The following is a 26,562-nucleotide window of genomic DNA, read 5'->3' as shown; positions in this document are numbered from 1 at the left end:
GAACATCTGTGACTAATAATGCAATTTCTGTAAGACCCCACGTGTCAGCGAACTCACCGCTAATTTCCTTTCTTCCTTCCCTCCTCTCTTTTCCTGTCATCTTTGTTTTCCCCTTTCCCATTCTCCTGGTGTAGGGTAGCCAACTGGACGTTATTCTGGTTACACTCCCTGCCTTCCGCGTTTCTCCCCCCCCCCCCCCCCCCCCGTATGCAATCAAGGTACACCAACCCAGCTTCTTCTAATCTTTACATGCTGAACACTTCCACTGGATAATGAGCGCCTCGGGAAATGTATTGTTTGTTGCTTCTTGCATGTTGCAACACCGTATTACAGCGTGACACACTCGCTGTAGAGTTTCATCCATAGCTCATAATTAGCTGCCGTTTTCATGACTGCGCTATAAGCAGAGAAAATTTCCAAACTGCGCACAAACATACGTCCACTTATCCTTGGTACAGCGCTTGATAAAAACAGTGACTCACTAAATGAAGAAATGAGAACGCCGTGACTGTATAGTAGTAACAAGTAAAACATCTTACATGCCTTCAACAACCACATCAGTCTTCGCACTTGCTCCATGGTTGCTCGATGTGGTGGTGAAACTGACACATCCTGACTGGAGTAACGAGCGCCATGCAAGCAAACTCGAATGAGGCGGATGTCACTATAGCTTCGTTTTCGGTGCTCATTAGCGGTAGGGAAACTCGTTTGAAGGAGGGCACGACATTTACCGTCCCCCGTTTTGTTGTAGTGTTAATTTTTTGTCGGCATGGTATCGCAGATCTTGTCTAAGACGTCCACCCTCATTTGTGCACGTATGTCAACGATAAACCTTTTTTTTTATATTGCAGATCGTTACCGTAGTTTATCACCGCTTCCTACCCTCGTTCACTCAGTACTGTGAGCAACGTGCCCCTTCAAGCTGTTCTGTTGGGCCTTCTATGCAAGATTGAACGACGAGCGGTGTGTACTTAATGCAGGTGTGTTTTATTTCTTTTCTTTTTTGTTTAGAGAACTACTCATAGCGCCTGTCAGTCCGAACGGCACGTACTCTATTTGTTTTGTCGGTTATATTTTTGGTGTTCAGTGCGTACGAGCTGGCACGCTGTAGTCTCAATGTATCGAAACACTCTTGTCTTGTATTCGGCACCGCTTACGCTCAAATATTTCAGAGCTTCCCGCACAAAGAGACACGGAAGGGCACTACGCGAGTATTCCGCTATTCTGCTTGCTTAACAATGCTGCTCATACTTGATGTGTTCGTTGCCGTCGTATTATGCTACTTCGCAGCCTGCAATGGATACGTGGGACAGGCCGCCGTGAGCATTTCGGAAGGTTAGTAAATATATGTGTGCGCGTGCGTGCGTGCGTGTGTGTGTGTGTGTGTGTGTGTGTGTGTGTGTGTGTGTGTGTGTGTGTGTGTGTGTGTGTGTGTGTGTGTGTGTGTGTGTGTGTGTGTGTGTGTGTGTGTGTGTGTGTGTGTGTGTGTGTGTGTGTGTGTGTGCGTGTGCGTGCGTGCGTGCATGTGTGTGTGTGTCACTGTGTCGATTTATTTTATCATTTAACGCACATCTTTAAAAACACGCATCACAGAGATATTGCACTAACAAATTGTACATATCACTCTTCTTTTTTTTTGTGGTAACATGGTTTTCCAGAGCGCTTCCAGTGGCGGAAAGAAGTACTAGGCCAAATTTCATACTAAGTGGTTAGAGGAAGCTATAGAAGGCGTCATTTCTATGAATCGAGTATTAAAAGCTGTAACGCACCCTTTCATAATTATGCTTTTAAAACTTCTTAATACTTTCCTTACCTTAATACGTCTTAAGGACGTCGCTTAATAATGCCAGTGTTTTTTATCTTTATTTTGTTCGCGTTTCAGAATCAAAATCACAATCACTTTTATTCAATACAAAAATGGGGATAACTACATGATAAGTATATACAGAAGAAGGTCCCGTAGTTAAAAACTGAAATGAGACCTCCTGTGCATGGTGACTAGCATTAATAAATCAACAATGGCAACATGTAAAATTTAAGATAATAAAGGTTTTTGGAGACAAGGCATAAATGAACAGAAAAGCAGCAGATGGATGTATTAAGCAATAACAAGGCTTTGGATTAGTCAACAAAAGTTGAAACTACAAAAATAGCTTAAGAAAAAAGAAAGAAGTAAGAAAATTGCCAGAGACATATAGATAAACCAAGTGAAAGTTAAAAATACAACACATAGTACACTCAAACGGGAAAGTCGGAGAAAGCTAAATAAAAATACTTAAGTTCTGTGCGAAATATATGAGCTTTGAACAATTTTAAAGGGCATGGAAATGTGTTCGACAGAGATAAAGCTGAAAAGTGTAATGAGTGCTCACCATAGTAGTTGCGAACGAAGGGTAAACTGAAGTTCATATTTCCTGCAAATCTAGTATTAATTACATCAGTAAGGGATGTCTTTGGTATGACGGTTACTGGAATATCATTTTTTATTGCCCTAAAAAATCAATATTTCAAGGTTATAGTTAACAAGATCGGTCACATTCAAAATATTATGTGCATGTAACAGCTGATTTGCGTTAATGCTGCGAGGTGAAAAATTTATTAATCGAATAGCTCGATACTGAATGACTTGCAACGAAGTTAGGTGACTGTTAAAGTGTTTTTCCATGATTCAATGTTGTAGTTAATATGAGAATGAACAAAAACATAATAAAGTGACGTGAGAATTGAAAGTGAGAAATATGGTCGTGCTTTGATTAAAACGCGTATTCGGTATGTCTTTTTTTTTTTCACATTAAATACGGGAAGGTGAAATTTAAAATGACGATCAAATTCCACACCTAAATAGGTGCAATGATCAACTGCAGTGATTAGGTAATTGTTGATGGAAATAGATTGAAGGAGCTCAGGCGATCGCTGATGTGAGGCAAAGACGACAAAGTTGGTCCTATTATGGTTAATCTTCAGCTTGTTAAGTTGACACCATGTGGAAATTTTCACGACATCTTCGTTCAGCTTACGTGTTCGCGTTGATATACAATTGTTACAACTAGATATAGTAGCGTCGTCCGCTTACAGAATGCACTTCGGTGAGAAGAGGCAACTAGGCAGAGTATTAATATAAATTAGGAAAAGTAGAGTACCTAATATGGACCGCTGTGGTACACCAATGTTAGTAGTAGCTTCTTTAGAGTAGTATCCAGAAATGTTAACGACTTGTTTTCTATCTTGTAAGTAGCTGCGGACTAGAAGTAGAGGCGGACAAGTTATTCCGATGGCTTCAAGTTTAGCACAAACAATTGTTTGATTAATTGTGTCGAAGGCCTTGGATAGATCAACTGATATCGAGGCTGCAAATTTACCTTCATCAATTGCTTTTTTGAGATAATCAGTAAGAGAAATAACTGCTAGATTAGTTGAAAAGCCATAACAAAAGCCAAACTAATAAGGGCAAGGAATATTAAATTTATCTAAATATTTTGTTAGACGTTTTTCGATAAGTTTTTCAATAACATTATTAAAAATTGCAAGAACGCAAATGGGTCTATAATTCTGTGTAAGCGTGCGATCACCTTTTTTGTAAACGGGAATGACTCGACGGCGTTTGAGTTCACGTGGAGAAACACCGGTTTTAAAAATCAGGTTAATGATAGCTGAGAGGATGTTAGCGATATGTTCCGCGATCACTTTAATGTGGTAGTCATTAATATTATATAGGCCAGCACTAGCGGCTTTAAGGGTTTTAATTAATAAAATTACTTCATCAGGTGTTGTTGGAAAAAGTAAAAATGAATGAGGTAAGCGTTTAAAGGACATGTTACAGCCTGAAGCGGAATCAGAATTGTTGTTGAAGAAAGCATCACAAAAGGCATTTGCAATATCAAGCGGATTAATGTATACCATGTCATTGTGAATGATTCTCTGAATGACGTTCTGAGAGTTACGGTCTAAAAAGTTGGTAACTATTTCCTACTTTTTCCTAGCGTTATTACCACATTCTATAATTTTTTGTTCGTAATAATTTTTCTTCGCACTTCTCAGCTGTGCAGAAAGGGAGATAGAAATTTTTTTTATAACGGGCAAGTAGTTTAGTATTGGAAGGTTGCTTCTTTGTTGTTTTTATACAAATTCTCACGTGACCGCATTGCTTTCAGAAGGCTATCTGTAAGCAATGGATTTTGTGGCGGTGATACCTTTTTTCTGCCGCTTTATTTTATGAGAGTGGCAGTTGAAGTGCGATGAAAGTGTTAAAAATTGCGAAAAAGCTTTTTGAGGTTCATTAGATGAAAAAACTTGCGACCAGTCAGTTTTAGTTACGCCAGCAAGGAACATCTCTTTGCCAAGTATCACTCTGCAAAATGACGTGTTAGGTCAGGCTGAGTGATTGCGCAGACGTAGAACGATAGGATAGTGATCGGTAATATCGGTGGTAACAATGCCAGCAACCGGTGGATCTGTTAAGTTCGTTAATGCTTGATCAATTAAGGTGTCATCGGCAATGTTAGGACAACGAGTAGGGAGAGAAATTAAACATTCATATCCAAAACTATGGAAGATGCTTGAATAATTAGAAGAATTAGATGAATTGGTATCTATGAGGTTAATGTTAATATCGCCCATGACTATTGCGTTATAATTAGCGCATGATATTTTTTCCATGGTTTGATCAAGCACACTACAGAAGTCAGTAACTAAAGAAGAAGGTGAGCTATAAATGCAGACGAACACTAAGTTCTTGTGTCTATACTGAAGACGGAGGAATCATATTCAACAAACGCAGATTCACAGTTAGTAATATTCAACTCCAAGTCAGGCCGTCGCTTATATGGAATGTTAGATGAGACAAATATAGCTGAACCGCCGTGATTACTCGTCTCTCTGTGAGAATACTCAGGAGTGTATGAGTTAAAGCACAATAGGTCCTTGTCATCATTACTAAGTGAGGTTTCAGACACACATATTATTCAAAAGGCGTTGTTAAGTGTCGAAAACACGTGCTGAAAATCATCAAAATGCTTGCGGAGACCTCTAGCATTGAAGTGAATAATTGAATAGTAGTTGCACGACATGAATTTATTCAGCGCAGATGTTGAGAGGTGAGATTCAATGGTGGATGGTAATGATATTTAAGAGTCAGAATCGAGGCAGTTAGTTGAAAACAAAAAGGACAGACTCATCAGCAATGCGACAAACAGGGCTCTTATTAGTCTTTCTAGCCTTAATCTGACAGTTATCCGTCCACAAGTGCTTCCAGTTGGTGAATTTCTTTAGCACCAGTGCTTTGGGAACGAGTGCCTTATTTTGTGGTGTCAAGTGGTTACTAACAAATATGGGAAAGTTATCATATTTGCCGATGTCATTCAGGCAGAGCCTTGCCTTTCGTGCCTTGCTGATAAAATCGTTCTTTTTGTTCGTAATGCGATTTCTACAATATACAGAGCCCATAAACGGCAACTGGCACATTATCTAGCATAACAGAGGTATATTTCCGTTAATATAGATAATAAACATCGTATGAATAATAAAAGACGAAATTGCCTAAATACGTGTTAATTCAATGACGGTATTCTAGGCGACTGTGAACGACTTCGAAATGGGTTGTCTTGATTCCTCTTCACGGTACTGACAGTATGCCGTAACACTAAATGGCGGCATTTCTTTATAATTGCCAGGTTAGTCAAATGAAGCGTTGCTTTTCCGAACACTACAGTAGATTATTGGAGCGGTACAAGGCTGAGGTTTCTCGCGACGTCCAAATGACATAAAGAAATAAAATTAAAATAATTGAAATATCTAAAAGAAGGGTCACAGTTTCACCCGGAAGGCGAAGCAACATTGATAGCGGTAGCAAAGTATTCGACAACTACGCGAAGGAAGGTTTGTAATATTATCGACCGTGTAAATTGCAGTAAACATTCGCTTATTAGTAAACTAACAATCATTTGGTCACATGCGCACTGGAAAAGATGAACAGATATCAATCGATGACCACGATCTCTCACTGCCACTAAGCTGGCATGAAGAGCGCCGGCATCTATAGAGCGAACAATTACTCGGGTTGCCTCTCGCTGTAATGCGTCTCCGAAACTTGAAATTACCCGAGCTCCAATACTAGGCACGCGCGAAACCAGTGCGCATGAAGAGAACAACCACCTCAGCTTGCCCAAACTTTGCACCCACCTCAGATTACCTCCATGATAGGACGCACAGGCAGCCATGCACAACCACGGCCGGGTTAGAGGAGGAGACACCCGCTCACCTGCCCTCTTAGACGCCTGCCCTCTTAGTGCGCACTTGATCATGTCGCCGCACGTTGAAACCTCCATACATCTGACAAGGCAAAATGACAAGAAGTGCATTCTCACTGCTGCTGGACCGCCACACGTATCGGACCCTCGGGTTATGTTTAGGTAAGTTTTTTGCGAGGTTGGTAACGTACGCTACAGAGTCCGTGTCGAAGAAGCGGAATAAATGTACTGCAAAAATATAGCAATAAACATACTGATACGCGGGACTCGACGCTGCAATGAGCGATGGCGTATTGAGCGCCTGTTAGGACGCCCTGTTTGATATCACTTCCCACGAAGAGGGGGCAAGGTTTGCATTACATCATAGACACTGCCACAAATAAAAAAAAAATAAGAAATGTGAAATGCGGAATTGAATCCGGTACCGCAACATGGCAATCAGAGATCCTACCGCTGCGCCACCACCAGGTTCCCTTTATTGAGCAACGCCACTACTGCAGCTGCTAGTTTTCCTTCTCAAGTCAAATTAACCACTGCATCAAAATCTTAACAGCAACCTAAGTGTAGGCGACAAGTGGGGCAATGCAGAAGTGCGATGGCACCCTTAAAACGTGGTTAAAACAAGGTCAACATTAGGGACGTAAAACGAACGAAAGATAACGAAGATGACAAAAGCAAAAACAACAATCACCCGGGGTAAGGGGAATGTGACACAATTAGATAACTGAAAACTTGTGAAAATGGCATGAGGGAAGAGTAATCAAACGCGTTAAAATATGATGAAGCTCAGTCTGAACTGGCGACTGGTTACATGCATGGAAAAAACAAAACAAACCGAGCGTAAACGTTACCTTCTCTATATTTACTTAAAGACTTCCCAGTAAACGAATTTCTTCGTGTAAAAGTGAAACAGACGGCGCGCTGGCACACTTGTCGCTATATTTTGGGATGCGAAATGCTTCCACCGTCTCCCATAAAAAGGTCGTGTTTTCCAAGATCCGTTGGCGAGGAGTCTTTTGATTATCCTCACCTTTACCTTTACATCCTTTGCGATGCTGTTCTAAGGCGCCTCCTGCGTTACTCTTTACATTCCAGTTACGTTCACTTGCCCTTCCGTTGGAACACCTACCCGTTTGTCCGATGTAGACTCTGTCACAGCTGAGGGGAATTAGATAAACAACCCCACAAATACACTCGGTGAACTGATTATCGTGCTTCGTTGTGCATTGCCGCCTCTGCTTATTTCCTTGTGTCACCAAAAGGCACACTTTGCCGAGTTTACATGGAGCCGAGAAGACCACCTTGTCCCCGTAACGGCTCGCCACTTTTTAAGGTTGCGCGAAAGGCGATGAATGTAGGGCGTAACCTCCGGTTTGCGTTTCTTGAAAGTCTCTTTGCTTCTTTTGGAACCTTTTAGTTTCTGCAAGGGACTTTTACTTGCGCTGGAGATTAAATTCTCTTAGCGGTGGGCGGTGCCACGTATACCGAGGAGTGCCCCGGCGAGCCTCTCACCTCGTACCACCACGTCGCGCAACACGGCCGCCTCGCCCGACAAACGGAACCACCACCGCGCGCCAAACTCGCCAAACCCCAGCAAATTGTGTGGCGCCGCCTCCGTGCCCATTCGTTTCCTCGTCCGCAAATATACAGTGACATATATCCCAACCTCTTCAGCCCGCACTGTTCACAGTGCGGCACCTCCGCCACCCTTGCACACATACTCTGGGACTGCAGCGAGTACCCACCCCCGCCTGATCACCTGACCACTCACTCGCCCGAAGCGTGGGACAGTTAACGTGCTCCGGGACTCTAGCCTCAACTTGCAACTCCGGACCATTCAACGAGCCGAGGAGGTGGTGGCGGCCAGGCACCGCCTGACCACCATGCTTCAGTGAAATTTATTTTCACTTTAATAATGTCGTTCCTCTCTCCCTCTCCCTCTCTCTCTCTCTCTCTCCGGGTATCCAGCCGAAAGGAAGCGCTGCACTTGCTGATTGAAGCTAGCTTCTAGCTAGCTTCTTCTTGGCTGGATACACAAAGAATTTAATCTCCAGCGCGAGTGAAAGCGTCTTGCAGAAACTAAAGGTTTGTGTAAAACTAAAAGTTAATATAAAGCATCGCTTGTACCAGCACATTGCCGGAGGCACGACTCTCCACAGCTCAGGCTTCCCAACGCGAGCGGAGACGCGATTTCCCACGGGATCGTGGCCGTTATTTACATCGGAAATAATCAGAATGCTTCAAATAGCGACCCGCTTATCATAATCTGCAGCAGAATGCAAAGGCTTCTTTTAAAACGGTTGTGACAAGGCAGCATCGCTAGGGGCAAATATTTCTTCCCGCGTACGTGGCCTGCATTTTTGCCGCACCTCCATTATTTAGTTATATGAATCCCGTTTGCTCTCAGTCAACTTTAGTCAGCAGCATGTAGTACGTTCGTTTGAACGTCCGTTTGAAGTTGTTTATATCAGAAATAATGAAAATGCTTGACATAATGATCCACTTATCCCAATCCGCAGTGGTCTTCAGGGGCTTCTCTTAAAACAATTGTGACAAGGCAGCATCGCTAACTGTAAATATTTCTTCCTGCATACGTGACCTGCATTTTTGCCGCACGATCGTGAATTATTTATATGAATTTCGTGTGCTTTCAGTAAACTTTAGTCAGGAGCGTGCAGTACGTCCGTTTGAACGTGCTTACCTAAGTGTTGTTCCCTGAAAATTGGCAATCCGTAATGAACAAGAAATGACAAACTAACAACGCTTCTTTCTGCACTGCGTGACGCTTTGCATGTCATTATGATAACTGAAACTTGCTACGTTTCTAAAGCAGATGTTTGTGCGTTTTAAGTAGGCACCACCGTCGAGGGGGGAGTGTCGGGCAATTTGTATTCTGTAAACTCTCGTGTACCATTGTTAGTGACTTCTGAAACACTACCAAAGATTATAAAACACTTGCACTGTGCGGAAAGCTCCTTTTACAGTCGTCTATTCCACCCTCTCGATGGAACTGTTCGGCATTTTTCTTTTGCTGTCGTAGAAAAACTGTTTCGCTTTTCATTTTCTACAAGTTTGAGTTTGCGTCTAATAAAAATCACTTACTGTAATATAATCAATTGAGTAAATTTAACATATTTTATACAATTCACATCTCACTCCGTTTATTGAGAACTTTTCCTGACCTTGCTTGACTGCATGAGCCTAATAACAGAACCTACGCGTATTAGTTGCGTATCTAAAGCTCTACTAGATTTGTTTATAACCAGTAACACATACAGCAAGATCGCATTATGCGTCAGTACCAACCACATGAGTGACCACTAGCCCATATTTATGTTTTGGAAACAAAATGAATTACAGAAAAAGAAAGGAAGAGATGACCTGAACATAGTTTATTGCTCAAGTTATCAACACAAGAGCACTGGATATGTGTCATCAGAAAAGAATGAGACCTTAGATTGGACACCGATATTGCAGTGCGAAAATGCCAACGAAGCGCATGAAATGTTTACGGAAAGATTTAGAGACGCATATGACATGTCGTTTAGACCTAAACCGATCAATAAGCCGAAGAAATTCAGGAAGTCATGGCTTAAACATGAATGCCTGGATTGATAAAAAAATAATAATTCAATTTATTTCAGGTCCAGGTATGCGTGAAACGAGTGCCTCTGATTATGTTGCATTAAAAGAAATCTGACATTTTGTTAGAATACCGTTGCGCAGTGTGAAAATTTCGTATTAAGACAATGTGTTCTCACAAGGTGCCGCTCGAGGAAAAGTTATGCGGCGCGAGCTTAACAAGCGAGTAAATAGCAGCAAAATGATCATTAAACCTAAAATCCCTGTGGAGAATAGGCTAATAGCGCCAAGAGAAAGCAGCCCGATTTAGAACTACTGTAGCGATTTAGTGTCAAGCGTTCCCAATGCTGCGGCCAAGAATTTCCAAATGAACCAAACGTTCATTTAGCATTTTTTTTTTTTCACCGTCTACACCCAATAAACTTATTTCGTATTTTCATGCTAAAGAATAGTACGGCTCCCCCCCTCCCCCTCAATATGCGATGACTTCAAATACGGTTCATAAAGCGTGTACTTGACCTACTTTTACATGTTCATAACTGCGTATTTAAACTTGTTTCTGCACGAACGAATGCAACAGGCGAAAGTGGCTGTTTTATATATGAATGGAAACAAAATTTATTTTTCAAATTATCGGACATTCTTGTGCTCCCCATTTTCAGAAGGCCTAGAGAATTTCGTTGGAAAAATTGTTTTCTCCTTGTGCAAAATATCCTCCATTATATCTAATTACAACTATTCTTTGGCCAACACATGGCTACCGAACTTGCTTCGCTCACGCAGAAATAATATTAAAGATTTCGAAGAAATAAACGCTATGCGTCTATGCAGATTTCTCTAAAGCATTCGATGAATTGCTCATCAAACATATTTTGCTAAGTTAGAGTATTACGGGTTTCCTGATCTGCCTCCTTCTCTCCTGCACTGCAACTTGAAGTAGAAGAATAGAAGCACTGTCCATCACAAATGAGCGTTCCTCTTGAAGATATCCTCACAGGCGTCCCCTATAAGAGAGTGTATTAGAGCCAATAATAATTATTTTAAACATAAATGATTTTGTAAAGGTTTGTGACAATCCACAGTTTATTGTACCGCCTATGATTCAAGCATATTTGTCCAAGCGCACGATCATCGAGAACTCTTTCGATAGATCAGAGTTGAACTTCAAAATGTGCACACATGAAGTAGATATACGAAATTCACAAAAAAAATGATTACCACGAAAACAAAACTAACGTTATTCACACATTTTCAAAAATCAGCTTAACTTGTATGTAGGAATTGAGCAAATGGCACTTGAGAGCGAGTTTAAAACACTGGAAGTTATTTTCACCGAACCCTTAATCGGGGATGCTCATGAGCAGCGTGTGCATAGGCAGTCTATTACGAGCATGTTGTGCGCTTTCTATAGGCTCCATCAAGTTCTGGCGACCAAAAATAAATTATTCCTCTTTAGCACTCTATAACGGTTGCCTTAGTCTGCGCTCGCAGTAGCTCAGACTAAGGCAACCGTGATAGTCAGCTACTCTCAGACGGTAATAAGAAAGTTTGCCAACGGCCGAATCTCCTCGGAGGCACTGCGCATTCTTCTTGCAGGAGGTCAAAATTGCAAAAGAAAGGTGTACATCACATAGACACCCGCTCACTCCCTCGCGGAGGACGGCAGCAACGAAATGGCACACGGCGTGGCTCGAGGGCTTACGGACCGAGCCGCAGTCGTAAGTGACGCCCCGACACCCCCTCCGGACGTGACGGTGCAGTAAATGAGTGGGAGTGGGAGGACAGAATGACAACATATAATGACATCACGAAACACTATAGGTTACGGAGGGGCATATTCCCACGACCTCACCCAAAATTGACAAAAAATCAGTCTGTCGCATGGCGGCAGTTACAAATTAGGACGTATCCGAATCCTGCGCTCTTCCACATCATATATCCGGATATATATCAAACGGACAAATGCGACACATGCGAATCCAGAGCCAATCTGGAGCATATGTTATGGGAATGCCGAGAGACACATAACAATAACGAGAACGCGGCCTCCAGCAACCGCTTTCGCACGCGCTGGGAAGCCGCGCTGCTCAGCCCCGCCTTCGAGGATCAACTATGGGGCGTCCAGCGGGCCGAGGATGCCGCCAGGACCCACGAACCGTGGGTCATTTAAGCGTGGCCCTTGGCCCTCCCCCCCAACTCGCAGGACACGTAATAAAGTTATTTCCTCCTCCTCCTCCATAGCGATCTCTTTGAATCTCATAGTAACTATTGTAGACTTACATGGGCAACTGCGTCCCCCAGGAACATTCAGAAGGTGTGTATTGTATTGAAGGGGCAATGGCGTCACCAAGGGGACGTCATACACGATGGAATTTTTAAAATACTAACCATATGCCCTTTACAACTAGTATATGATCTTAGTCTTATTTTAATACCTAAGAAGCGTATCAAGCAAAGTGGTAAAGCCTTTCTTAAATTATCTAATCTAACAGAACCATCCGACACACCTTATACACTCAAAAACAGAAGCGCTTAGCTGATTCCATATTCAAGAACATGTCATGGAAGCCACAGGTTAAACTTGCGCATAGCTGCTCTTTTAACTAAGTCTGTCAATGACAGTATAGATATAACTACCTTATCCGCCAAGAAATGTAAGACATATTTGCTAAACCGCTGGGACTAGACACGGACAAATTGTACTGATTTGAATTATAATTCGAGAAAGATTGCTACTTCCAACTTAAGTATTTTTGTCGCGCTATTTTGTCGTTGATGTTCAACTTTTTTAATTATTTATCTCTGTAACACGAGTTCCGTAATTTTTTTTTTTCGTTCTGCAGGTAAGAATGAAATGTGAAAAAATGTTTTTTGTTGCAGTTGGCGGCACCTTTTTTTCTCTCTGCGGGTCTGTTTGAAATGCGAAAAAAGAATTGTTTAGTACTCAAATGTTTAATTTATCGCTGTCTCTTCTTTCTGCAAAGCAATTGGGCATGCACCTAGTCAAGCTTCAGCGTCGGAGTATTTTGCGCTTGTCCTAACATCCGTCTGTTTCTTTTTTTTTTTTTTTGTAGAGGAATTACTGGTATAAAGTTACAATCAAATAACCCACAGTTCTTTTCTCTTGCCCTCTTCTTGGTAATTGAAACACCTCGTGAGAAGTAAACCCCTTGTGTAGCTTGACTGACGCCTGTATTAGTTTTCATTTAGTACACTAAGTTCATTTTAGGTTTAGTTACCTTTATTTGGCCTTTCTTCCTTTAATGATCCGGTGTCTCCCTTTTATCGTTGTGCATAGTGTGCGCTTCTATAAACCTGTATATATAAACACATTTGCGGACAAAAAATGCACTCACAAACTTCCGACAAAACTTTAGTTTAGCATTTGCGGTCTAAGTGGGCTGAAGAAATTACGCTTCTTCCTTACATTTTGTGATACCACACTGGAAAAAATGTAAAGCTCTTCTAGGGATCAAGTAAGCACGAACGTGAAAGAAAGTTGTTTTTTTTTCGTTCGACACATTATTCACTGCCTATAATTTACTAATTATTTGACATGACCTAATACAATAGCGTCTCTCACATTGATGTCCCTGGTGAATATGCCGCAAACGATAACTAATCCTGTAAATCACTGTGTACCCCTAATGAGGTTTCGAGCACCAAAAACCACCTTTTTGCCAAGCAGAAATTTGTAAAAATGGGGCTTTTAGGGTGTTTTCTTTACCAAAACAACCTTTTTGTTTTCGTAACGATGCAGTGTTCCCTTCAAGATCTTTTTGCTGCTAAGAGTGCTATGAGCTGTCAAAATGCCTAATATTTGTACACGTCGCCACTAGCTGATAACTGGAAGTCTCTTGTCGAGAGCTCGTCAACATAGTGCGTTATTATAATAACGGGTACTTGTGGTTTTGAGGTGGCCTTTAGCTGAATATAATGAAACAAGCATTCTGTTGAGAATTATTGTTTTATTACAAGGAATAACGACGCTCCCACTGGTACTTCACAGCAGGCCGAAACACCATGAATATATAAGCCTGTCAAAATTCACGCATGTCAGTATAGGCAGCGCGAGCACTGTTTGTATGCGAGTATTCCGTGTGCACGTGTACTGTGTGTTGAGGTTGCTCTTATGTGTATAGGGTGTGCTTGACGTAGTAGTTCTGCGAAAACCCACAAGGTGGGGAGAAGTAATGAATGAAGGGAAAATCAGACATCCACCCGTTCGTAGCAATTTCTACAAAGGAAACCCATACGGGTTCCTCGAAAGAAAAGCCTCAGAGTTGAAGAAAAATTCGTCCTAGTCCGGGACTCGAACCCGGGGCCACTGCCTTTCCGGGGCAGCCACTCTACCATCTGAGCTAACCAGGCGGTTAGCAGATGGCAGGGCGAAGTCGAATTTGCCTACTTCGCCCTGCCAGTTGAATTTTTCTTCAACTCTGAGGCTTTTCTTTCGGGGAACCCGTATGGGTTTTCTTTGTAGCGATTGCTACGAAAGGGTGGATGTGTGATTTTTACTTTATTCAGAGTGTGCTTGAATGTCAAAGTACTGTTGTGTTGCGACTCGCCGTATCACGTTCCCGCCGACTTCGCCTGCATCATCGAGGGCAATAATTTTAATACTATCATTTCCACTCACTTGATGTAATTACACAGTATTAGTCACTCCTCTTTTTAATGTTATATACCCTGAGTGAACAAATTAAATGCACATCTGAGACACAAAGTAAGCAAAATCATCCGCTTTGCTTTTTAACCATGCAGTCAATTGCGCGTTTTAATTACCCTCTTCCTAGGCAGCGCCGCCTTGTGATTATTCGATGAAATTGCAAGACGCAACGCAACAATGAATAGCGCGTGGATGCATGCATAGCTTCCAAGAAATGGTGTAACAGAATGTGTTGCGTCCTTTACGGAAAAGGTTGTTATGGCAACTCGACGCAACCATTGAATGGGTGTTTTGGTTTGTGGAATTTTCTTTTGCAAGGTTGTAATTTTGTTAGTTATAGACACAGTTAAACACCTTTAAGGGCGTAAACTGGTTTAGAGCGAAGCCGATAACTTTGCGTAAAAAAAAAAGGCATTTTCTGTTATCGTAGCCTTCGACGTATACGCTACACGCGCACCAGCGGAGGGTGCGTAAAACATATAAGGTAAGCAGGTATTTATCACAAATTATCTGCAAATTAACAGCAGATGTACGACATACTTTTAGCAGCAGTGCAGATTGCTGGGTTCTCAAGAGGCAGTCATGTTGATCACTGTCATTCTGCAGGTCGGTGCGAATACGACGGCTGGTATATCCCAGTTAACCAATCTCGGAGCCTCGAAAGCCCATGCGAGCTGTGGGAATGTGAGGAGCAATCCAGTGTCGTCACCATAACAGGGTAAAGTAGTCGGGATGCATTTTGCGTGCAATACAAAACGGTGCCAAGTAAAGGTTGTACACTTGCATGCTATAGATCAAGCCACTGGCTATACGCGAAGCCGGTTTCAGATAATTTTTTCTACTCTGTACACGCTTTCGTGCCACTCAAAGGTCAGCGAGAGTGCAGGCTGTAAAGAAGCTGTGCTGAGTTGCTGCTGGGCCACACAGCGCCGTCGATAAATCACGATTGCTTGCATATATAGCGACAGTTATCAATACGCGTGCATACCTGCGTAGCCGCTTATCCCAGGTTCAATTGCAGTTTTCGTTCAATACGCGTGACAGGAGACGGACGAAAGAAGCAGTTCGCCTCCAAAGGAGTGGCTCCTCCTTCTTTCCAACGCATCGCGCTCTCTCCCTTTAGAGCTAGTGGTACCGCGCGCTGCTCTCATGCCAGCTGTGCAAATTCGCACTATGCTCTTCTCTTCTCATCAATTCCATCCCCGCCTCCTTCCTTCTCTCTCCTCAAAGCTGCTCTGAGGCCAGCAGCACTCGCGACGTACTTGGAAACTACTTGTAATTTGAGGGTACGGGTTGTCGCCTGTAAAAGTTGGTTAGTCCTGTTGCCATCCGCATTGCCCCATTTGCGCGCATTGATCCCGCCCACTGATGTGGTCAGTGTCGGGAACAGTTTGTGCACCACGGCAGCACGTCAAAATCGCCACGCCATTTCACTCCCGTTTTCCCTTTGTTCTTTCTTTCTTCGCTTTTGATCAGCTTATTCTGTGGCATAGATGTCTATTTAAGTGAAATATATATCTAGGTCCTCCTTATGTGAAGATTGCACAATAGGCTAACGCCGACGCCGCTAACTGTCTGTTTCTTTGATTGATTGATTGATTGATTGATTGATTGATTGATTGATGATTGATTGATTGATTGATTGATTGATTGATTGATTGATTGATTGATTGATTGATTGATTGATTGATTGATTGATTCTTTATTGGTTTATCACATACACATGTGATGGGAGGCGAAGGGAAAAGCCATTCAAGGATGGCTTAAGGGAGTCCTTCGCCCCCATACTGGCAAAGACAACAGCAGAGGCACACACGTTTTGTTCACATGGTCGTACACTTTTACAAAACCATCATATTAAGCACAACATTGTCATAAACTTTGACGAAACCATAAAATTAAACACATTAGTTACTGACCTACGTAGGGCATCATGCGTTAACATACTTAACTTCACCTCAGCATCGAATGACAGCACATTTCATAATCACGTACGCTTAGTAATAGTGACATTGAAACAATATAATTAAATACCAATCGTAAACAGCTCTAGAGGTCAATCTTAGGCTAGAAAGAATGTGTACAAGTCAGATAATTTTGCATCGCGAATATGGATTTGTTTTTTATTAAACTCATTTAGTAGACGTGGAAGTTTGTTTTGGAGCATTTGCCGACCATAGCCAGTGCGACAATATGGAACATTCCATATTTCTGTTGTTCTAGTGGCATATGATGCTTCCTTCAAATGGAGATTTACTAAACCCATGAAGAGAGAATTATGACAGTCATAGTTAAGGCGATATTCACGCAACAATTTATACTCATATGTGTCTTGTACTCTAATTATTTTAAATTTCTTAATGAGCTCCACAGTAGAAGGCCGGAGTGGCACATTCTCAATTATTCTCAAAACACTTTTTTGCATTACTAATAGCCGCGAGAAATTTGATTGTGTAGTAGTCCCCCAGACCAAATGAGAATAGTTTAGATAGGACGCAAAGAGGGCGTTATAGATTAACAATTTTATTAACTTCGGAATCAAGTAGCGGTTTCTGTTCAGAATTTCCATTATTGCACCTAACTTTTGTAATATCACATTGATATGCTCATCCCATTGCAGTGATTCTGAAAAATGCACACCAAGTACTTTAATAGACCTAAGTAGCTCTATCTCAGAGCAGCAATAAACTAGGTTACGTACTACTGAAACCTTCCTGCCTATAGAATGAAACATCACAGCCTTTGTTTTCTTTGTATTTATCTCTAATTGGTTATTATCTGCCCACGTGCTCAATTCCTCTAAAATGGCATCATCTTTATGAAAATGTTCGGCATCTGATGAAGACGAAAAAAAAATATGCTAGTGTCGTCAGCATAAATTATAAATTTACCTTCTGAAGATATATGGACTATGTCATTTATATATAAATTAAATATCAAAGGCCCGAGAATGCTACCCTGTGGTACTCCTGAGGTTATTTGCTTTCTGTCAGGTACTATTTCATTCATTGACACAAACTGACGTCTTTCCGAAAGATAACTTTTCAGAAGCATCAGGGGACGCCCACGAATGCCATAGTGACTTAATTTGTCAAATAAAATTTTATGATTTATGTAATCAAAGGCTTGCGTAAAATCAACAAAAACACCAAGAACAAATTGGTTTTGATCAAATTTCTCCAACATATATTCTTTCTGGTCGAGAAGAGCTAGTTCTGTTGATCAATTTTTTATAAATCCGTACTGGCATTTTGTTATCACGTGCTTGTTACAGAAAGGATATAGTCGATTATAAATTATTTTCTCGAAACCTTTAGAATATACAGGCAGTATCGACACTGGTCTATAATTCAAGACGTCTTTTTTGTCTCCTTTCTTATATAAAGCCACTACACGAGCCACTTGCATTTTGGATGGAAAAACACCCGTTGAAATACATAAGATATATATATATATATATATATATATATATCAGCACAGGAGCAAGTTTATTTATTACGCATTTGACTGGCCTTACTTGCAGCCCATCAGCATCGCAACTTCGGCTGTTTTTGAAGGCGAAGAAAACAGCGCTAACTTCCTGTTCTACTGTTGCTTCTAAAAAGAATGTATTTACATTATGAACCGTTCGTAGCTCGGCCGCTCTAACCCCCGCGTATATACTCTAAAATTGTCTTCGGCTTGAAGCTCTTCCCTCCACTTCAGTTGAGCGTAGCCCCACTACTTGACTGAAGAACATGTTATGGTACTCAAGAACTGACAGGCAGTGTGAATGAAGCACAGTGATCCATCTTGTCGGTGGGTGTCGCTACCATCCGCTTCCTTGAGCCAAAATCGAGAGTTGAGAGGAGGGATGTTCTGGGATCATCATCAGCAGCCATTTTCATTCTTCTGTAAATTTTCTTCTTATGATCAGGGTCCCCTGTGAGCAATTGGCCTACGTAAACGTATTTCTGTACAGACTCTAGAGGCTGACTGGAGATCCTGAATTCGTGTTCCCTCGCCAGGCTGTTGAACATCATCTGTGTTTCTGCATAACAATCTTAAACCCCACACTTGTACTTTCTCGTTTAAGGTCTCCAATAATTTCTTGCAATTCGTCTCCAGTGTTGCTGAACGGACAATGTCATCTGCAAACGGAAGGTTGCTGAGGTCTTCGCCGTTCATTCTCACTCCGAAGCCTTTCTATTACAATAGTTGGTATACTTCTTCTAAGCATGGGGTGAATAGCACTGGAGAGCTTGTGTCTCCCAACCTGACCCCTTTCTCGATAGTTAATTTCCACTTTTCATGTGGGAAACCAAGGTAGCTGAGGGATCTTTGTGGATATTTCCCAATATATTCACGTTCCGGAATACGGGGATTATGGAATCATGCAACGAGTGGTCCTCGTGATTGGGCACTGTTATCAAATGGTAGTCTCATATTTAGTCACCTCGAATCATACATGCTGTGTCGCGTTTATTCAGGGCTATGAGAAGTTTTGAACTTCGGGCATTTCGCAGCAGCTTACGCGTTGGAAAGGCACCGGCTACGGTAGTGCAGTGGCTATAGGGCTTTAGGAATGCTTGCTGAGGCGTCTCATTCCGGACATACCATCGTGCTGCAGTGGATTCCTGGCCATTGTGGAATAGCTGGAAACGAACAGGCTGACGCAGAAGCAAAACAGGCGCACACTGACGGAACTATTATAAAAATTCATTTTTCCCGGTATGATATTAACGCCTTGCTCCATACCTCTCTTAAAACTTCTACGGCGCAACATTGGGACAACCCCGAACATCGACAAGAGCGCCTCCATAGACTTGACGCTGGATTACAATTCCGGCATCCACTTCGGTTGCGGAGAAGCCAGGAAACGCTCATTCATCGATTACGGCTGGGTGTGGCATACACCAACCGATACCTTCACAAGATTGGACAAACACGGGACCCTGAATGTAGCGTCTGTCACACTCTCGAGACAATAGCTCACGTACTTTGCGTGTGCCCTCAATATGCGGCCGAACGAAGAAAACTCAAATCTACAGTTGACAGCTTGGACTCCCGCCCCTTTTCAGAAGAAAAGCTTTTGGGCGCCTGGAGGAGTGTTGACTGTGCCCAACGTGCCATAAAAGCACTTTCGAACTTTTTAAGTGAGACTGGTTTAGATGATCGCCTATAGAAGCTGTGAGACGTGTAGTCAGTGCGAAATGTGTTTGCGCAAAAACTTTTTGTGGCAAGATTACTTTTTGTATGGACAAGATTACTCTTAGTGTATTGCGTCTCCAGTGCGCATCCGCATATTGGACAACGTGTATATAGTATCTCATTGTACCATATCATAATCATCCGCCACCTACCTTTCCCTGTACTTCCCACTTCCCCATTCCCCAGTGAGGAGTATAGCAGGCTAGAGACACGCTCTCCAGGCCGACCTCTCCTCCTTTCTCTCCATTAAAATCTACTCCTCCTCCTATAGGGCTTTCTGCTACTAAGCATGACGTCGCCGATTTAATTCCAGACTCCGGCGGCCACATCACGATGGAGGCGGAATAAAAAAAAAAGAAAAAACACGCGTGTTCTTAGATTTGACGCAAGCTAAAGAACCTATAGGTGCACGTGTCAAAATTGATCCGGGGCCCTTGCTAATGGGCCTCCCATTTACCGTGCATTGCTTCTCGACATTAAGCCCTAGATTTTTATTTTATACTGGAGATCGGTTGTTGTCGCGCTGCTTCAAGTGCCACGAAACTGCCTCTGACATTTTTAACACATCCTAAATAAACGCGTGCATCTGTTACATCATTCCGTGAGGATAAGTATCGGAGAACAAGGCAGAGCCATTCGAGCCGCGTGGAAGCCACAAAATTCCGTGCTCCTCTCTGCACTTATTCCGATCCATGCTCCACGCGTCTTAGCGTCACCAAGGTGAAAGCCGTCGATTGGTCGATCTGTACCACGGACGTCAGTTTCGATCCGTCTGCTATAGCGCGTCACTGCCATTTAGTCGCACACACTCTCTTCACTGGGTCGTTTGCCCATCTTGCGCAGTCAACTAATTTCAACTCGTGGGCTTAGCGCTGCGTGTGCTAGCAGAATTGTAACACTGCTCCTCGTAACGTACCAACGCTGATAATGGCTGCGGTCTGGCCTGGACGGCAGTGGCGAGTCTACACATCCCGCGGCGATGAATGGGCATGGCGTGCCGCCTTACAAGAGCATTATTCCAGCGTTTTTGAGAAGGACGCTCAACGCAGAATCGATCGCAGCCCTGCATTAACTTCGCAGGAGCGAAGTTTACGCTGGCCTACGAATTCCATCGTTTTTTTTTTACCTCATAACAATGCCTGCGCGTTATCCGAACTTGTTTGCGAATACACTGATTTAGTCCGCTCTTGTTGCCACCCTACATATTAATGAAAATTTCAAGAAGAGAGAAGAGGAACGCAGACATAAGTAGGAAGGAGACAGGGTGCTTAGACCGGTCAGCTATAATTGCTATAATTTCCCTGTGCGTGGGCTAAACGTGTACAGGGAATGAAACGTCAAGGAATGAGAAACAAGGCAAAATAAAGCAAAAAATGAGGAAAAATCTGCCTAATAGTTAGATGTGCAGCGCACGACAATTCTGGAAGTCTGTCACTCAGTCTGCAAGTCCTCAAGAGGCACAACACATCCAACGTTCGCCTTCCGTGCCGTGGAGGGTCTGGACCAGTGTGCGAGAATCCTTTCTTCTGACCAAAGGCTGCTGTCCAGTCGATGCACTGTGGCTGAGAGTTGCTATAGGCCAGGACAAGAACTGCAAACCTGACTCTTTCATATAGGTGCACAGTAACTTGTGTAAAACGATGTCAAAGTGAAACAAAAAAACCACTAAAGTTAGGTACATGTGGGATGAATAGCATGCATACAACAGAACGTTTATTCCAGAAGGCAAATCGTAATATATATATATATATATATATTGTAAAATGTAACTACCCAAGAAAGCGGATTGAAACCCGGCAGCACGGTAGCTCAATTGGTTAGAGCATCGCACGCGTAATGCGAAGACGAGGGATCATTCCCCACCTGGAGCACGTTTCTTTTCATCCACTTTCATTACCATTAAATTATCGTTTCTTTAATTGAATCAGTAAGTACAAGTAATTTCCCCTATGTTGTCCTTGGTGCCTTCGTTCGTTGGCTTCTTATGAACTGGTTAATAAAGGTCGGGACCCTCAGTTAACCCCGTTTCTTATCGTACATTAGATAACGAGGGTCTTGAATCCGGCAACACTGATGTGTGGCAATACAAGCATGTGTGGGTTTATTGACGAGTTGCCTTCACCCAAAATAGGTCACGTATACTCGTGACACCTGCGGCACAAAGGATGTTTTCACATCCGCCGCCAAGGTTTGTGAGTGGTAGCGCTGGCTAACACTTCCAAGGTTAACTTTACTAGAATGTAAGTACCCAAGAAAGTGGATACGAAAACGGCGCCGCGGTAGCTCAACTGGTAGAGCATCGCACGCGTAATGCGAATGTTGTGGGATCGTCCCTCACCTGTGGAAAGTAGTTTTTCATTCACTTTAATTGCCATTAATTTACTGTTTCTTTAATTGAATTAGTAAGTACAAGTAATTTTCCCTATGTTGTCCTTGGTGTTTTTGTTTGTGGGCTTTTTATGATTTGGTTAATATATATATATATATATATATATATATATATATATATATATATATATATATATTACGGGTTTTTTGTTCTTTTTTTTTTTACTGCACCAAATTTTTAAAATTAGGAAAGTATAAATCACGGTAACGTTATGCTTACCATTCGACTGTACGGATAGGCAGCCTCTATCTGCAGAGCGATTTGCGCAATGACGTGCGTGATTATCGAAGTTACGGTAATTAACTTTCTAATTGTCAACGATAGGTGGCTACAGCAAATGAGTACTTTGGGTCCCAGCCTCAACACTACCTATTCAAACAATTAAATTTTGAATAGCGGATTTCATGTGCGAGCTACAGGAGCAATTAGTTCCACTTGGCAGGCTCCTCGATACCTATACTGGGACGGAAAAGAAGCGTCTGTTTCGTCGATGCCTCGCCACCCCCTGCCTTTCGTCACGTCTCCGAGGGCAACACTGGCCCGGCGCCGCGAGCAGCTCACGTTATCTCTTTGCTGTCGGTGGCGATGGCCTAGTGCTTCAATGCCAGCGGGCCGCCAAATTCACTTCGTCATTCCGTTGGGCCCCCGAAACGGCATTTCGTCGATGGAAGTGGACACGTGGCACCCAACGGAATGACGAAGTAAATTTGGCGGACTGCCGGCATTGAAGCGCTAGGCCAACGCCGCAGACCGCAAGGAGATAACGTGAGCTGCTCGCGGGGCCGGGCCTATGGTGACCTCGGACACGTGACGAAAGGCAGGGGCTGGCTAGGCATCAACGAAGCAGACGTTCTTTTTCCAGCCAATATCGGTATCAAGGAGCCTGCCAAGTGGAACTAATTGTTCGCGTAGCTCGCACATGAAATCCGCTATTCAAAATGTAATTGTTTGTTGAGGTAGTGTTGGAGGACGGGACCCAAAGTACTCATTTGCTGTAGCCACCTATCGTTGACAATTAGAAAGTTAATTACCGTAACTTCGATAATTACGCACGTCATTGCGCAAATTGCTCTGCAGCTAGAGGCTGCCTATCCGTACACTCAAATGGTATGCATAACGTTACCGTGATTTATATTTTTCTAATTTAAAAAAATTTGGTGCAGCTAAAAAAAAAAGACACCCTGTATATTAGGCATCAACACATCTATAATCTTCGAGCTCTTACGCGCCACATAATTGCAGCCCCTCTCTCAGTATTCGAAAATCCTCCAACAAGACTTGGTACATCCTTCACTTCACTTTATTACTTTAAAGGCAGACCGCTTGATATGGGTATTACATAAGGGATGGGAATACATCATTGCATAATTTGCATAATATATAATTAAACACGGAAACAATACCAGAAAGAAAAGGGACAGAATGACTACATGAGCTAAAGTGTTAAATTCGTCAGTACAAATAGATGGACCCAAATACCACAAATTAAAATTTCATGAGCAGACAAGGGCGTTAACATGTAAGTTTCATTGTGGAAAATGTGCAGTCGCACTCTCCATAAACGCACGAAGACAAATGGGGACGCCCGATTTCGTGGGGCAGCTTGTTCCAATCTGTAGCGGCATGGCAAAGAATGAGGCGTATAAATGTAGCAGTGGGCATCCGAGGGCGGCCCACTTTAATAGTGTGCCGCTTACGATGACATGTTCGGGCTGCGGGGAGCATATTCGGTGATTGATTAAGCGAGGTGTGATAAAATTTGTGAATAAGTGAAACGGTTGCAGTGCGTCGGCGCGAACAAAGGGGGAACTAGATCCAATTCTTTTTTATTTCATGTAAGATACTCTCACGTAATATGAATAATTAGAATTTGTTTTAACGGTTTTGAACGTCTTCGAATGTATCGACAAGATATGTTTGGTGTTTATTCCATATGGCGGATGCATTACCGAAATGGTAATGACACCAAAGTTGTGATGCTATGATATGGTTTAAGTTGCAAACACATACATTAGAGAAAAATAACTGGAATGTTATTGTTGAGACAAACCACTAGGCATTGTAGATGGTCATAGTAATTTCATGCTATTTTGATCTCTGCTAGTCAATACGACTTGTTTATACGTATACAGAAGCCATGAGCTACGGGCTTGTAGGGTGGTTCTAAGTACTTCATGTTTTGTTTTTTCTTGCTGTATCTACAATATAAATTGCACATTTCCCATTGAATTATCCACACTTTAAATTATGCGCGCATAGCTGATCTCAGATGTTCGCTTGGCAGTTAGATTAATGTACCTGAGTGATGCTCTAAAAATAACAGTTTCCTGTTAAGGTATCCAGTAATTGCTAAAGCCAATTGCACAGGGAAATGTCCTGCACACACTACCATGCGGTCAGAACTCTCACAATAACGTATGATGGCGACCCCTACCGGTGCATAATAAATAACTAGTGGGCACCTTCAAGTGTGGAAGCAACTAGGATCTCTCGCTCTTTCCTTCTCTTTTCCTCCCTGTATTTCTTTCCGCCATTATAAGGCAGCAAACCAGATGCCCCTGCCTTTGCTTGCTTTTCTCTCTCTCTCTATCTCTATGACGCAGTCTTTGTCGTGGCTCCTGCATGTTTAATTATCATGCTTTTCTCCCTCAGATGTTCCCCGGTACAAGTGGGACCAGCATGCAAGCAAGTCCAAGGGAAAGGGGAATTCCCGTACTGCTGCATGGCCTCAGTTTGTGGCAGCGCTGCTTTCAAGCAATGAAAGCCAGAACTCCTCATTCTTATGGCGTAAATCTGCAGTCTCTTCGATTGCTCGTAGTTGGAAAAATCTGAATAAAAAATGCGCATCCGAATGTATAATAAACTCGTGAGGAACAAACTGCTTACTCAACGCATAAGACTTCAGATTGCTCAAACGAAACAAAACAAGAAATCTTATTTTATAACTTACGGATAACAACTACCAACACCCGTTTCAGAGATGCGCCTTGATTTTCTAACGCCCCATATGCTTGATTTGATCGAGATGACGCCTGACGTGAAAGTGCGGAAAGAATCGCAGCTGGCGTCTTGGGCTCTTGGGCGTCTTTAAGTTTTCCTTTTAATAGCAACAAACCTAATCAAATTTGGTGCACTGGTTGCCTTTCTCTCGGCAACCACTGCATCAAATTTCACGAGGTTTGTTGCATTTAAAAGAGAAAATAAAAGCCTGTGACAGTTGGCTTCGAATTGCTGATTTAGATTGTCAATCTTTATTCAAATTGGCAAAAGTTGAAAATTTTCAGAAGACGAAACTACCAAGTTTACGACAGTCTAACTCAGCAAAGAAAAATGACATCACAATGCTGTGACTTGCATAGTACAGCTAAAGCGGACAAAGTTGGTATGTTACTCATGCATCTACAAAAATTCAGTAATATCGAAATACAGCTTTTGCAGAACCATTGTACACAATGTGACAAATTCACCTAAGATATGAATTGACATATCGCATTTGTCCGCTTTGAATAATCGAATGGATGCCGTTTACAGAACCGCGATATCTGTTATTGATAGAGAGCTATTACTTATGAACTTCATGCGTCTACATTTTTCAAACTTTCGAATTTTTGAACATTCTTTTCCGAAAACGCAGGCCTCAAATCGAAATTGCGCTTCCAACAGTCACTAGAATAAACCTAATTTTCTCAAATGCAACAAATTTCATCAACATCGGTCCAGGGGTTACCTCAGAAAAGCATTTTTGCGTTTTATATGTATTTGAATAGGCCGCGTCGAAGTTGGGCCCGAGCTTAAGTTTCCTCTTAAGCAGGACGACGAGCGAATAAGCTGCGCCATGGTGTCAAGTCACGTGAACGGCAGCCATCATGGCTTCCGCACGAAGGCTCTAGCGCTGAAGCGTCTGAAGCAAAACAGGGGAGGGTTCGAAGGAACAATGAACGGGAAGGGTCTGACAAAACCTAACAAAGTGGAGAAACTCGCTCAGCGCCGAAATCGCTCGCTTTTCGCAATAAGGCGGCCCACCGCGTGCCTTGTTTGGCCTTGGCCGCAAGGGAGAAAAGGAATGCTCAGACGGCAGGCACTATACTTGAAAGGGCCCGGATGCTTCGCGCTTTGCAACGGTCCTTCCCCCACTTCCCTTCCAAGTCTGCTTAATGCTAAGCAGATGAAATTCATGGAAAGGGGGGGGGGGGGGTTGGAAGGGCAGCGCCGGTATTCAGGACGCAGCGTCGCGAACTTAAACTACCGGTGCTCCCCGAAAGACGCCGGCAGAAGTGCAGGCGCGCGTTCATAAAGGGAAGAAGGAAATCGCTGTCGCGGCGCAGAGTTGCGCATCTCCGCGCTTGATTTTTTTTTTTTTGTTTACGCACTCGTGTGATGCATCCAATATCATATTTACCATTCCCCGCCTCGAATTTAGCTATGTGCTTCTTTGTTTAAGCCGGTAAATAAACAGAACTCAATCAGACTCACTCACAAAGTATATC

The 26,562-nt window shown here is 42.6% G+C and overlaps 1 long non-coding RNA gene across 1 annotated transcript; it reads left to right on the top strand.

The window, feature by feature from the left end:
- The first annotated feature begins 584 nt into the window (after positions 1-584).
- Positions 585-24,958, top strand: LOC129382383 (uncharacterized). The gene is made up of 3 exons (XR_011894949.1): positions 585-1,335; positions 15,103-15,214; positions 24,728-24,958. It is a non-coding gene; the product is annotated as an uncharacterized lncRNA (long non-coding RNA).
- Positions 24,959-26,562: the final 1,604 nt, after the last annotated feature.

The sequence above is a fragment of the Dermacentor andersoni genome, chromosome 6, assembly GCF_023375885.2.
Source record: "Dermacentor andersoni chromosome 6, qqDerAnde1_hic_scaffold, whole genome shotgun sequence".
Lineage (NCBI taxonomy): Eukaryota > Metazoa > Arthropoda > Arachnida > Ixodida > Ixodidae > Dermacentor > Dermacentor andersoni.
This window is presented reverse-complemented; position numbering and strand designations above follow the sequence as displayed.